This window comes from Sphaerodactylus townsendi, linkage group LG12 (assembly GCF_021028975.2).
Source record: "Sphaerodactylus townsendi isolate TG3544 linkage group LG12, MPM_Stown_v2.3, whole genome shotgun sequence".
NCBI lineage: Eukaryota > Metazoa > Chordata > Lepidosauria > Squamata > Sphaerodactylidae > Sphaerodactylus > Sphaerodactylus townsendi.
In genome coordinates, this window is record NC_059436.1 from 26570322 (window position 1) to 26584130 (window position 13809).

The following is a 13809-nucleotide window of genomic DNA, read 5'->3' on the forward strand; positions in this document are numbered from 1 at the left end:
TCCCCTGGGAGCGTTTCCCCAACTTAACATCATTCTATGAATCGGATCTCTCTCGGCAACTTTATTCCCTTTTAATTAATAAACACATAAGTGAACAGCAGGCTTTGGCAGGAGACAGACAGCCACCCAAGTCCGGCGTCTGAGCAATGGCTGTGCAGGTTACGTTGCCTCACAGTAGCTACCAGCAGGCAGTCCTCCTGCTGGGAGGAAACCAGACACATCAGCATAACAAGCAAAAAAAAAGCACCAGCAAGAGAAGTGCCAGCCTGTCCTTTTGCTCCAAGGTGACCGAGAAGAGAGAATCTTTGGCAGACAGAGCCACGAAGAACAAAGTCTCAAACAGTGGCATTGACTCTAACACTCAGGTGCACAATCTGTGGACAAAGCAGTGTCATGTCTCAGAGTTCATTATTTGGAAAAGGGAAAAAGAGAGAACTAAACTCACATTAGAAACATTTTGGCAGCATCCACAACTAAAAATTGTGCTCTTATAGGCCTTTATTCATTAATTGGCCCGTACTCTCAGTTGCCGTCCAACGGTCATATCTCACTATTTCTTGGAAATCTGCTGTCATGTTCTTTGATCCTAAAAAGCAGCCACAGGAAACTCTGGTTTAGATTGGGGACACAGCACTGGGCAAGAGGGAGGGATCTCATTCCCACCCCACCCCCCAGGTCTGTCTTCCCAAATGAAGTTGCCCAGCCCAGGTCCAGCAACATGGCATAGAACAATTGCAGTGTGGGGTGGGTGCAGTTTAAAAAAAAAAGGTTTTGTAGCTCAGTATGTATGTGGAAAGAACTTCCCAGGATTGAAGACAAAATATGAATCTCTTGCATTTGCTTTTTAGAAGAAGAAGGGGAGAGGAGGGTTGGATTTATATCCCCCCTTTCTCTCCTGCAAGGAGACTCAAAGGGGCTGACAAGCTCCTTTCCCTTCCCCCCTCACCACAAACACCCTGTGAGGTAGGTGGGGCTGAGAGAGCTCAGGAGAACTGTGACTAGTCCAAGGTCACCAGTCAAAAATAGAGTCAAAAATCTGCATCAGGAATGGATTTCCATCACAACGTACACATTTCTCCCCACAACGTCAACAATTATGTGGTGCTGGTGGTGTTGGTGGTGGAAACGGTCATCAAGTCACAGCCAACTTATGGAGACCCCATTAGGTTTTCAAGATAAAAGTCAAATGGAGATGTCTTGCCTTCCTCTGTGAAACACTCGTTTGGTAGTTTCCTATCCTAATACTAACCAGGGTCAACCTTACTTAGTTTCCGAGACAGGGCTCATACCGAATTGTGTGATCATATTCACCAACTTCCAGTAGTATCATTGTGTCATGTAAAGAGTCTGGACAGCATCACTGAAGAAAGCGGAAGCCAGAGTAAATACTACTACCCTGAAATATATAAAAGGTGACCATTTGCACAAATGGGGGAGGGGAGCAAAAAGTGCCCCTCTCGTTTTATTCAGTAGTTTCAACCCCAGCCTTTGAAAGTGCAGAGAGTTGTCAGGGCCAAATCTGTCCCACTCTGGCGGTGAAGCAAGATTTAAATAATGCTGTAAGTGGGTTTGCTTGCCGCGAAGAGAGTGGGAAGTGAAAGTGGGGCTCCAGAAAATATTCCATATAAGAAATCGTGCTGCGGTGAACATTGGCCTTCACTATGCAGCAAAGATCTAAGCGTAATCGGCCATTATGAAGATTTCACCAGAAGTAACCTGATTTCAAAAAAATTGATTTTCAAGAAAGAGCTAAAGTGCAATCAGACACAGCAGCAGAAGACACATTATGTGCTAAACAGCTGAATAGGAGGAATGCTAACACATTTCATGAACTCTTTGTTTTGGTTCAAAAATCCCAGTTTCTGGTGTAGATTCTTGCAAGCAAGCAAGCACAAACTGTTCATTTTCTTTCCTGCCATACTGACAAAGTTCAAAATTATTACTGTTTAAATTGATGACTGATTTTGTATCAGCTGTGTACAAAAGACAGAAAAGTGTTTAAAGTGTTGCATGATTTTTTTTAGTTGGTCCCATTAAGAAGGTACCACGCTACAAATCTTTTCATCCCATAAGCATTTATTAATTGATTGACTGATTTATAGCTTGCCCATCCCCATGATGGGCTCAGGGCAGCTTACAATGAATACATAGATTAAAACATCAGTCCTTGGCGTGCCCCCCTGATGGCACTAAAGCAATCTAACTGAGGGGGATGCGGAAAAAAAGGGAAGGAAGGGAAAGGAATAAGGAATTATCTATTGATTTCTGAAATTTCATAAATAAAACGTATCATGAAAATAGGTGTGAAATCCTCACTGCCTGAGATAAGTAGATTTATTTTCTCACCACCACTCGCATTTAGGTCCTAATGCCAAACCATGATTAGCTTTCTGTGAGCCAACCCAGTGTTTGTAATCCAGATAATGAATTCTAGATAACCTAAATCAGTGGTTCTCAACCTTCCCAATGCCGCTTTAATGCCCTTTAATACAGTTCCTCATGTTGTGGTGACCCCCAACCCTAACATTTATCCATTTTACAGATGGAGAACACTGATGCAGAGAGTCTTAGGTGACCCCTATGAAAGGGTCATTCGACCCCCAAAGGGGTCCCGACTCCCAGGTTGAGAACCATTGACCTAAATCATCTTGGGTGTTTTGGGTGAATTTTGATTGTCAAGATCTTAAGGCTGTCTTACACATGCAAAAGTGCCAATAGCCACCGTAGACTTCCAAGTATTTGACCATTGCTGTTCCCCTCCCCCATATATTTGCTCAACACACTAGACAGGAACATATATATCCCCCTTAACAAAAGCAGTAGCTTCCTTGGGTTTTTTATCCTTCCTTGGGAAGTTGTATGTTTTCTCACTAGCATTCCAGCCTTGCATGTGTTGCTGCCTACTTACGTGACTTCGAAAGATGAGTTCATGTTCATTCATAGAGCTCCCACAGATATGGGGCTTAAAGGGCGTTGGGAGCAGTCCAAGTGAGCTGCTGGCCAGAGGGTCCACTCCCCTCGCCACCAGGACCCCAAGAGAGGCAAGACAGAGCAACCCCAAGCAAGCTGGTGGAACTCGCTTTGCACGGGAGAGGCTGGTGGACTTAGCCAGTGGCTCTCACTTTATGAGGGGAGGGGCCGATTTAGCTGCCAGCTTTCACATTGTGTGGGACAGACAGCCTTAACCACCAGCATCTTAGACTTGGTTCAGGAAGGGGTTGCTGAAGGGTGTAGGCACCAGTTGAAGACAGAGCATGGCACACAGGCTTAACTAAAGGTCCTCACTGCAAGCAGGGCAGGTGGTCCTCAACACCATCAGCCCACACTTTGTGTGGGAGGAAGGCAGGCTTAGCCTGCCCCAGCCCTCACTTCACATAGAGTTAGCAGTTGGGAGCCATCACAAGCCAACAACCCACACTTTGCATAAGTAGTGTGCTTTTGCAAGCTGGTGACCCTCACTTTCATCTTCCTCTTCCTTCCACGCTCCCTACACTAGGGATCAGGGTCCTTTAAGAAGAGTTGGGTTTTATACTCCACTTTTCTATACCTTTAAGGAATTTCAAAGGGCCTTACAAACTCCTTTTCTGCCCCTCGCCACAACAGCCACCTTGTGAGGTAACTGGGCTGAGAGAGTTCTGCGAGAACTGTGACTAGCCCAAGGTCACCCAGAAGGCTTCATGTGGAGGAATGGGGAATCCTAACCCAGTTCTCCAGATCAGAGTGCATCACTCTTGACCACTACACCACGCTGGCTCCTTCTCCGAGGCAATTTGTTTTTAAAGTCTTTTTTATTGTTCTACCTTGAGGAGATTCCTAAGTCTCATGTTTCCTGCTTCAAATATAGCTTGGTCCAACTCAGGGCGCAACTAGATATAAGACTGAAAGAGTCATGTCTGGCAGTCTTGGTGCTGTTATTTTAGTTAAAAGCAGCCATAAGGGCTGACTGGAGCAGAGTGTACAGGAAACAAGGTTAAATTTTTCCCTGGTTTCATTTTCTCAAGAGGAACTGCCCCATCCTCAGTTACTGTGAGCCTCACAGGGGAAAAGACTAGGAACTTATAATTCTTCCCCACTGGGCTAAGAACAGCTTAAAGATTTCTACATGGAAAGAATGGGTTGGGGGAGTTACTCTTCTTCCCATATCCTAAAGCTGTTGGTTAAACTAAATCAGACATGCACACCCTGCAACTGTTTTAAAATAAAGGTGTGAGATTATTACAGTTCTCTTGCAACCCACTTAGTTGTATCCCTAAAATACAGGCAACCTTGCGCTGATTACAGTCCGAGGTCTTGAAACATGAAACATATAACACTGGGAAATAGCAGTAAGCCCAATCAGCAGTGGCAGTAATAGGGTGTTTACGGTATGCAAGCAACCAGGCCACGGTGCCCTATGGGCAAGTGAATTAACAAGAAAAGAAAAACAGGACAATAAAGCTGAAGGAAAAGCGATTAGGAACTTAAAAGAAAGCAGGCTACAACTTAAGACTTTGGGTCAAAGGTTTATGATTAAGGCCCAGACTGCACCCACCAGAGCTTAGCCCATTTGAGAAAATGGGCAGGGTCTTCCTCGGAATCCCTGTAAGTCTAGAGAAACAGGTCAACAGGGGGTAAAATAGGAGACTGCAGAGAGAGAAAAAGAGAAAGAAGAATCTAACACGACAGGAAGAAAGCCAGACTAGAACACTCCTCTTTTAAACAATAGCATTTTACATGCACAGAGTTCCAAACTACATCTAAAGAAGGAGTCAGTCATTAAATCCTCCATCTACAATTTGAAGGCAGAGGTTCCAAGCAACATTTTGCCAGCTGATATATTCTTGAGTCCAGATTCTTTACAAATGGAGGTAGATGTATATTTAAAGTGTAAGTACACTTTAAAAGGGGAATGCTATACACAACTGTTAGCCAGGCACACTTATCAGGGAGCTGTGATTAACTGCAGTTCCCTATTCAGTGTCTTTCTTCATATTTGCTCCAGATTTGACCCTTCCTAATGAAGGGCCCCGTAGCACAGAGTGGTAAGCTTCAGCACTGCAGTCAAAGCTCAGCTCACGACCAGAGCTCAATCCTGATGGAAGTTGATTCCAGGTAGCTGGTTCAAGGTTGACTCAGCCTTCCAACCTTCCAGGGTTGGTAAAATGGGTACCTAGCTTGCTAGGGGTAAAGTGTAAAGGACTGGGGAAGGCACTGGCAAATCACCTAGTTTGCCCAGTAATTGTTGTGATGTAATGTCACTGCATGGGTCAGTAATGACCCAGTGCTTGCACAGGGTCAGGCAGAGTGCGCATGTACAGACACGCATGTGAAATTTGGGCATGTGCATGTAGGATCTATGGATCCAGTTCATCAAAAGCAAGAAATGTACCATCTTTCGAGACTACAGAGTGTGTTTTCCTAAAGCACTATGTGGTTCCTGTTCTGTAGACCATTTACAGATACAGGATTTATCCTTTGTCTGGAAAAAGAATGATTTAGTGATGGCAATTTTCCAGGCAGGCTGGCTGGCATACATAGACTGCATTCAGTTAAATGCTGCCTTCTCAAGGTCACAAGAAGGGGACATGTTACCTAACTGTCTTCGCTGTGTTCTCATACGCTTTCCTTTGCTTGCCTTCTGGTTTCTACACACCCTGTCTCAAACCCATTCACTGAGGAGTTGCAACACCTGGCATTCCTACAGATTCTCCACATGTGCTGTCACATAATCAATGTAACTTGATGCACTTACCAAAGCATTAGCGCTCCACCATATAACCTGCATAATATTCGCCTCACATTAAAATACGTTCACTAATCATACACATCTAACAACAATTATCACAAACATCCATTCAAACCCTCATGCTAGTATTGGAAGAGCATATGATTTAACACAATCACAATATTTACTGTTTCGAAAAAGCAAGCCGTGACCATTTTAAATATTTATTCTGTACAGACCTTCTTTCCATCAATTGTCTACAATATGTTAATTTAGACTTAATGGGCTGAATCCAAACCATGAGATGAGATCCAAAAATGCCATTCCGCCAAGAGGTTGACTAGTATTGGGTTGGATCCTACCACATATTTCCACATGCCTCTCCTACACCAGAACTCCCTGTTCTCCCAACAGTATCATTTCAGGGGCACTTTGAGCTGCAGCAGGTGGGGGTAGGTGGAAAACCTATACACTACTAACAAAACTCTTTCCATCAGCTGTAATTTGGAATGGGATTTAAGCTGTTACCCCATATACTATTGAATTACTCATTAAATTCTAGGAGTGATTTTTTTGTTAAGATTCCCAATAGTCATCTTGGAACCTATCAGGAAATTCATTACTGCTTATCTTCAACCAATCTTTTCAGATACTTCAATAACAAAACAAGATAGTTGAACACAGAGCGGGTCTGCAGGGATCTTCTATCCTGCAATCTGCTGAATGTAGAACAGGACTGTTTTCCGTGAGCCTGGGCATCTAACATTGAAAGCAGATAATTGCTTTGAAAAGGAAAACAGTCTAAAGTATAATCATTTCTGATTACAGGAGGGTTTTTGCCGTGATTCAGGACCTGCCTATGTCAAAGCAGCAAATATCCTATAGAGAGGGGAGATAACTTTGCAGTAGGATCCCAAAAAGATCAGTGGCTGAAGCAGAACAAGGCATTAATCTTCCCAGGTAAATCTCTGGGGATGGGGAAGGATGGCTAGAAATTACTTAGTGTAACAGAAGGCGGCTGTCAAGGAGAAGGAATTTTGGCTCAGCGCCTTGCTGAGGACTGGACACAAATGCTGCAATCCTACAGGACAGGTGCATTTTACTGTCACCAGGCACAGAAACTTGGACAGGGAACAGAAAACAGATTTTAAGAGAGTTAAAAATGCTACAACATAAGCATCTTTGCTTGGGAATATTTACTCCCATGTATATTTGCTCATTTATATCATGGCATCAGGGCTTTATATAAATATAAAGGGTTATTTTAGGAGTATATCAAACACAACTCAACAGTTCATACCGTTGAGACGCAGTGTCCTTCAGCTTTGCTTCAGTTGAGGAGGGGGAATGTAAGTGTTGAGCCATAGGTTTCTTGGTCAACGAAAGTTGTCAAGCAGAAAAAAAGATGCCATGGAGGTCCAGGGAGGGAGTTCTTGGCAAGACAGACAGCAAGGAGAACATTGCGGAGACCTGGCTCAGGATAGCATAGTTAAAGGAGCAGAAGATGAAGCCACGCACATACTGAGATGTGAACATGCACTAGATTAGATCCTATCTAAATTATGTGGAACTTCCCCCCCTCCCCCTCTTGAGACAGCCCCAAATGGCCACTGAAATGCTACTTCTAAGGATGGGGGAAACCCCTCAAGCAACATGAGAGGGAAACTGGAGGGCTGCCAGAAGGGGAAGTCTCACCCCCTCTGGAACACGGAGACATTTTTTGACGTCCTCCAATTTCTAATATCGAGCTGAGCCACTGGTCTCGGTGCTTTCCATTGTCTCAGGAGCTGTCCAGCACCTGAATCAGGGCAGGGTCACTCCCAACACTTGCTTTCAGAGTTAAAAATCAAGATTGAACCAAGAATCTTCTGCATACTAAGCATTGTGCACCTTGACTATGGAGCTCTAACTTCTCCCAGTACAGGAAGCTGCCCCTCAACCAGGTACTGTCTGCTTCTAATGAGGAGCAGCTCTCAGGCAAGGGGCTTTCTGTTACCTGAGATCCTTTAACTGAGGGTGCCTGGGATTGAACCTGGCATCTTCTGCAGGCAAAGCAGGTATGCAGCCAGCAAGATGATTCAGGCACAAACCTGCTGAACTACCAGACTCACCTGCTCCCTCCCTCCCCCCATTTACACAACACACTGAAACCAAAGAGAGAATTCTTCTGTCTCACTCCAATTAAGCCTGACATTCAAATGCTCAACTTTGTTTCTTTGGCTCTTAACCAAGAAGGGGGGAAGGCAGGACCAGATTTATGTCCGTCACTAACAAAACAGAAATCTGTTTGCAACATCTGAGCAGAGCCCGGGCTGCTGCCCTTTCAATAAGAAGATGGAGTACCCAGCTCAGTACTAAGTGATCAGAACAGTGGAGCTTGGCAGTGGATTTCCAGGGATTAGGGAAGAGAAAGATCTTTCCCAGTATTTTCTACCTGACACACTTTAACTACAAAGGTCAGAAACTAAGGCCAGAACTATCAGCGTGAAGAGATTAGGATCTATGTTGTGATTCAACCTGTGCCCTCCAGATGTTCCTGGGCTACAATTCCCATCAGCCCCTGCCAACATGGCCAATTGGCAGAGCTGATGGGAACTGAAGTCCATGAACATCTGGAGGGCCACAGGTTAGAGACTCCTGCTTTAAAGAAAAAGAAGGGCTGCATGAGTAACACACTTCTTTTATTCTGTCATCATATCTGGGAAGGTAACATGAATTCCTGCAGAACATATGAGATGAATATGCATACTATAGACAAATAATGGTTCTAGCATACCACCTTAAGTTGCTGGGTGGGAACACCATCATCTGTCTGAAGCATTAATAAAAGCTGACAAGCATTAATGAAATCTCCATGGTGCACACATACAAGTTGCTTTTCAGAAGATCTGTCAGCACAGCATGCAGATGGTGTGGCAAAGTACCCCAAAATTGTCTCCAAACTTTTTTCTCTACATTCTCATGAGGGCATCAAAACCAGATCGATGCCTTTGGCAGGTGAGACATTTGACCAAGAACATCACATCATCACTAACAGAGCCACAGATGAAGATGATAATGGAAGTAGAAATGCTGACCAGGTTTCAGAGAGAGTAGCAGGAGATCACCAGGTGTCAGAAATCTGCAGAACTAGATGGGTCTGTGGGCACATTTAGAACCAGGCCGTTCTGGACAGGGCCAGAGAGTTTGTCACTGTCAAGGACTCTCTAGATCAGTGGTTCTCAACTTGGGGGTCGAACGACCCTTTCACAGGGGTCGCCTAAGACTCTCTGCATTAATGTTCTCCATCTGTAAAATGGATAAATGTTAGGGTTAGGGGTCACCACAACATGAGGAACTGTATTAAAGGGTTGGGGCATTACAAAGGTTGAGAACCACTGTTCTAGATCTATGCACTGCACAATTTCAGAGAAATCGTGGTGCCCAAATGAATTATGGGATGCAGCTCTGGGATCCTGCCCAACTGCTTGGGGTAGCCATCTCTGAAATATCACAAGACATCCTGCGGGCTTGCCTCACATTGTTTTATCAGAGCCCCTTAAAACTAAAATGAAAATGCCTTTGCATTGTGTTGAGGGAGAAAAATGCCCTTTCCTCTAAGCTTGTTAAGTTTCCATTGTTTCTGCAATAGGCATTAGTGCTTTAAAAATACTCATTTGAAAGGGTTAGGGATTTTACGACTAGTGGCTGCTAGCTATTGAACGCACCCTATCTACTTGGGTGGGGATGAAAGAGAAACAATTGGAACTGTAACAAAGAAAACTAAAATCTGAGTATTGCATCAGGCTGGGCAGAGGGGAAGATTTGAGGCACATTTTTGGAGGGCGTAATACTGCTTTAAAGATTAGCTTTGTCTGTAGGCCTGTCTGTGCTGTGTGTTCAACTTGTATATTTATGAATAAATCATAGCACAGAAACATAATTGCTTCTCATCACAAGTCTCTGAAAAAGGCTATCCACCAGATGTCCTACAGTCCAGGGAAGTGGGGTGTGTGAAAAAAAAAACCTGTTTCCACAACCAACCCCTCCTGGGCTAGCTGAGTTCCCAGGGCATCCAAATGCTTGTGGCCAGATGTAACCATGAAATCCTCTTTGCATCGGCCGTTTCCGCACGGCCCATTAATGGCGCCCTGGGGACGGGATAAACGCCGTCCCCAGGGAGCCATTCGCACAGGCGGCACTGCTGCAACACAGCAGCGCCGACCTGACTCCGCTCCCTCTCCCCCAGGGCGGTGTCAAGCCGCCCTGAAAAACAACCCTTTAAAGGGTTGTTTTTCCTTCCACAGCCTGTTCCCGGCGGCACGATGCGAACAGCACCGCCGGGAACACGCTGTTTCCCTTCCCCGTTCCACTCACCGTGTCCCCGTCGTCGGCCTGCTGGCCGTCGCAGCCCCGCCCACGCTGTCCTCCGCCCCCTGGAGGTCGGAGGGCAGCGTGGGCGGGGCTGCGACGGCCAGCAGGCCGACGACGGGGACACGGTGAGTGGAACGGGGAAGGGGGAAGAGGCGGCTCTGTGCGGAGCCGCCTGCCGTCTGCCGGCCTCTCTGGAGGCCGCCCGCATGATTGCATGCAAACGGCCTCCGCCTCCACGCCGGCGGAATTCTTGCCGGCGTGGAGGCACCCTTACGGCCGTGCAGAAACGGCCAAAGTCTCTTGAGTGCTCCCATTGGTCGTGTAAAGTGCAGTCAAGCTGCAGCCAACTTATGACAATCCTGTAGGATTTTCAAGGCAAGAAATGTTCAGAGGTGGTTTGCTATTGCCTGCCTCTTCATAGAAACCCTGGACTTCCTTGGTGGTCTCTTATCCAAGTACTAGTCAAGACTGACCCTGCTTAGTTTCTGAGACTTCGTGGAATCGGGTTAGTCTGGGCCATCCAGGTCATGGTTACTACAAACACACCCATACCCACACACAAAATGAGCAGTAGCCAAGAGGCTGCTCCTACCAGAGATTTAAGATGAGGACAGGGGACACAACTAGCTTGCCTTAAATCACCATCTAATAAGAACTTGGTTGGCTGGGCAAGTGTATTCACATGGAACAGAAACCCCAGTTTAACTCTGATCTTATCTTCTCCTATTCCAATGTACCTCTACAATCTGGCAAAAGCAGCCCGAAATGAACCCTTGCAGCCAAGCACTGCAAAGCTATTTACACACCCGTGTATCTGTGACCTCACTAATTCCATGCCTCCCACCCAATACATTGCCAAATTTCTTAGTAAAGGAATGCCCCCTCAAAAATGGCAGCCTTTCCTAGATTCTAGACCCCAATTCCTGATGCTCTGAGCTTCAGATATAGCTCCAGCACTGAATATAGATCTTCAACTCCAATGGCTCAGTAATCCATCTACATAGTACTCCAGGAGACACCCGTTCTCCCATTTCGGATAGCTCTTTTAAGGGCAGTTTTCATTTCTTCATAACATCCTTTGTATCAGTTGCAGAGAAAGTGCAATGTTACTGAAAAGAAACTAGAGACAACCAAGGACCAACCAGAGGAAGAAAGGCTCATACATTATCCTTGGGAGAACCCCTCATGGAGAAATCAGGCGGCCTCCAAGCGGAAAGATTTTAGAACACACAGAATGTTCCTGAGGAATTTTGCTTCTCTTACTGCAATTTTCTTTGTGTCCTTCAAAATTTTCCGGCGGTTTCTCCCAAACAGGAGCCTCTGGTATCCACACTAGAATTTTGCATGAAGTTAACTAGCAGAAAGTCTGTTATCTGTAAAATCTGATTTATTAAATTCTTCGGCAGGGCTGCTTTCCATTGTTTAGTTTTGCTTTCAAGAGGTCGAGGTTTCTAAGGTGGAGAGCTTTTTAAGCATATCCTTCTTGGACTTAGCTGCTGTGGTTATCTTTGCCCACATACCTCACCTTGACTATTTCTCCAGGTAGAAGAAGTAAGCCACAAGTAAGCAAAGGAGACTGAAATCCAGGCCCCTGGGAAAACTGGTGGCCCCTCACAAACGTTAGAGTACAAGAGTGCTGGCCCCTAAAAGGGGACCGGTTGGCAATCCACTTTATGAATGGGGTTCCCCCCCCCCCCCCCCCCACACACACACAAATAGCTCACTGCTGATCAGGGCCTGCCAAGCTGGAGCAATTGAAAGTGACTTGATGGAGCCCCTTTGCCTGTACTGCAGCAGTGTGAGCAGGTGGCTCTCTTGCACTCACCACAGTTCTTGCTGCAATTCACTCTTTGCACATTGCAGATCCCCCCCTAGGAGTGAGAGAAGGGGGCAAAGAGACCCGTTTTGCCTTTCCCAAGCTCCCATCTCCCCTCCCCCCCTTCCCTGTTCTCTTTATACGGCAGATGAGTCATTGGTTGAAAAGGAGTTGCAGGCAATCTCTCCTAATATTCTGTATCAAATCAAAAGCCCCCGCCCATGCCAGTTCACAGCAGACCCTGCAGAAAAGCAGCCTGAATGTGTCTCCGGCAAGCAAACAAAGACTCTTAAGGAGGAATCCATCTGCACCGCTGGAAACCCTCGGCCGATATGCCTCATCAAATGCTCAGCTCCCAGCCATCGGATTGGGGCACTGACAGATCACGGAAGGGGAGGAGGAGGAGATCCTTGTGAGCTGCTCCAAAGGCACACATTCCTAGAGGGAATTGTCTTCTACTGTCAGCGCTTGTGTGCCTTTTCAATTGGCTTGCAGGGACCGCCTGTTGAGGTTTATTTAAACACGTGCCTGTACGCAGAGCTGTGGAAGAGAAGGGGGGAGGGGGACAAAATCCCAGGATCTTGGACACCCGGGGTTCCCTGCCACTGGGCAAGTCATGAAGCTTGCTTTCAGATGATAGTTAAGGTTCAGACTGAACAGTGTAAGGAGGAGACAGAGAGAATCTTGCCAGTGGCCTATGGGGGCTCTCAGCAGTCCTGTTTGAATGAAAATGCAGACTCTGGAAAGGACAAATGGATGATTTATTTTATTTTGGGGTGATTATTAAGCCTGTTCATGCCTTTGCTTAGTTCGGGCTGAAGCAGCTGCCCTTCCTAGGGATAAGATAAAAGGTAGGTGACAGGTTTTTTCCTTCCCAGGTACAGTATGAGAGCGGCATAATTGGTCCTAAGGTCCACTCATGTTCCAATTATCTCTGGTCAACCAGGGTTTTGGAGGTTTCTATGGGGCTTCGAAAACCTGCAAAACTTATTTGGTCAGACAGAACATAAAAAACACACACATGCACCCTAGGCAGTGGGCTTTTTTGGTTTTGTATCATCCATCTTCAAAGTGTTTGTTACTCTGATTTGTTTTATGCTCAGAATGGTTCTGACTTAAGACCTTCGTGGAAGCCACTCCCCATAGGGCTGCAGGCCACTCCCATAAGGGTCAGCTAATCAGTTCTTAAAGATATTACATGGAACTCCAGGTCTCCACTATCCCTTCAGTATGGGTCTGCGGGTGGGCTTTTGCTTTGGTTTCAGATGCAGGGAATTTAAAGTGGGGGGAAACATGGAGATTGCCTCAGATGCGTGCATGCAGTTTGTTTCATTCAAGAGAAGATCCTGAAGCTCCAATGTTATAATATCAACCTAAGATGATACCACTGCTGTAATGCCGCTAGGGCAAAGTTAAAATGCACCCAGTCTTACACATGAAACTTAGAGCACAGATTATGCTTTACGCATTAGTTAATTCCAAGGCAAGATTTACATTAACTAGAAGAAAGAGCATGCTTCGTTCTGCTTCCAGCCTTAGGTTAACACATTCACACGTGCACAAAGAGAGAAGCAACAGAGGCACTTTAAAACTCATGTGTGAAAACGCGTATGGCTTATTTTGACCCTTTCTTGCAGAGTCCAGAATTTCTTCAACTGCAGTGATACTGTACAGAGGAGTTGACAGTTCACATACCCCTGAGGCATGGCCGCTCCTTTCAGTCACACTACTGCCTTTCACAGCAACTTGGGCTCGTATGTCACTGGTAAAACTTTTGTAGGCACTAAGATAAATGGTTGGCAAATATTAACCTACCAAATTCCTGTGTGCCAAGCTACAGTTCCAAGCACACAGGACGAGCCAGAAGAAGTAGCAGGTGTACTGTGGGCCACTGTCTTCTGTCCAGGCTGCTAACACTAACACTCGGCCGGAGTGC

The 13809-nt window shown here is 45.8% G+C and overlaps 1 protein-coding gene across 4 annotated transcripts in view; it reads right to left on the bottom strand.

Moving 5' to 3' along the window:
• The window catches only part of ZMAT4 (zinc finger matrin-type 4), a 197467-nt gene that overhangs the window by 182644 nt on the left and 1014 nt on the right, over nt 1–13809 (bottom strand). The gene's annotated exons all lie outside the window — the stretch shown is intronic.